This window comes from Octopus bimaculoides, unplaced genomic scaffold (genome assembly GCF_001194135.2).
Source record: "Octopus bimaculoides isolate UCB-OBI-ISO-001 unplaced genomic scaffold, ASM119413v2 Scaffold_138628, whole genome shotgun sequence".
Lineage (NCBI taxonomy): Eukaryota > Metazoa > Mollusca > Cephalopoda > Octopoda > Octopodidae > Octopus > Octopus bimaculoides.
The window spans coordinates 13,895-15,099 of NW_026326038.1; the positions used below are offsets into that span (position 1 = coordinate 13,895).

Below are 1,205 nucleotides of genomic sequence, written 5' to 3' on the forward strand. Positions count from 1 at the left end.
GCATGGGTTGGATGATTTGACTGGGGACTGGTGAAACCAGAAGGCTGCACCAGGCTCCAATCTGATCTGGCAGTTTCTACAGCTGGATGCCCTTCCTAACGCCAACCACTCAGAGAGTGTAGTGGGTGCTTTTACGTGCCTCCGGCACGAAGGCCAGTCAGGCGGTACTGGCAACGGCCACGCTCAAAATGGTGTATTTTACGTGCCACCTGCACAGAAGCCAGTTCGGCGGCACTGGCAATGATCTCGCTCGAATGTCTTTACACGTGCCAGGAAGGTGATGCTGGGCACAGGTGCTATTGACGGTTTCGCTTTCGCTTGCCCTGTCAATGGCACCTGTGCCCAGCATTGCCTTCCTGGCACTTGTGCCGATATATATATATATATAAAAGTGTGTGTGTATATATATATAGGAAGTGCTGAAAAGTTCCAAGTTTTAAGAGTGTTGCAAAAGGCCTGGTTGTAGGCCCAACCTTCTGAGTTCTTTTACAGGACTTAGAAAAACTGAAGAACTGCTGCAATAAGTGTGTGAATCTTGAGAAAGGAATATGTTGAATGAAATGATAATTAACTGATCCTCCTGTATTTTCTTTTGCCCAAAGCCAGGAGCTTTTCAGCACCCCCTCATATATATCCATCAATGCAAAACTAACATATTTAGTTTTTCACTGAACATACATAAAAACCAGAGAACTAGAATGCAAACGTCCTTTAAAGGATTATAGGTCCTTGAAAATCCATCAAGCTGAGCAAAATTGCAGTCATGGTAGATACTGGTATCACACAAATGGCACATAAAAGCACCCATTATACTCTCACGGTGGTTGGCGTTAGGAAGGGTATCCAGCCATAGAAACCATGCCAAATCAGACTGGAGTCTGGTGCAGCCTTCCAGCTTACCAGCCTTGGTCAAACCTTCCAGCCCATATCAGCATGGACAATGGATATTAAATGATGATATATATATATATATATATATGTATATGTATATATGTAAAGAATAAAAAGTTTTGAATGGTACAACAATGCACTATAATACAAACAATGGGCTATATACCCATTGTAATTTAGTTATCCATAGTCTGATGATATTTCGGAATACAATTCCTTCTTCAGATATTCTTAACTGTTTTCCAACGGTCTTCTTTTTTCGGAAGCATCTCAGTAGTGGTCTCACGAAGCTCTTTCCGAAATTCCTCATGAGA

The 1,205-nt window shown here is 42.2% G+C and overlaps 1 protein-coding gene across 2 annotated transcripts in view; it reads left to right on the forward strand.

Moving 5' to 3' along the window:
- Positions 1–1,205, forward strand: part of LOC106880879 (choline transporter-like protein 1) — a 31,049-nt gene that overhangs the window by 4,817 nt on the left and 25,027 nt on the right. The window lies entirely within an intron of this gene.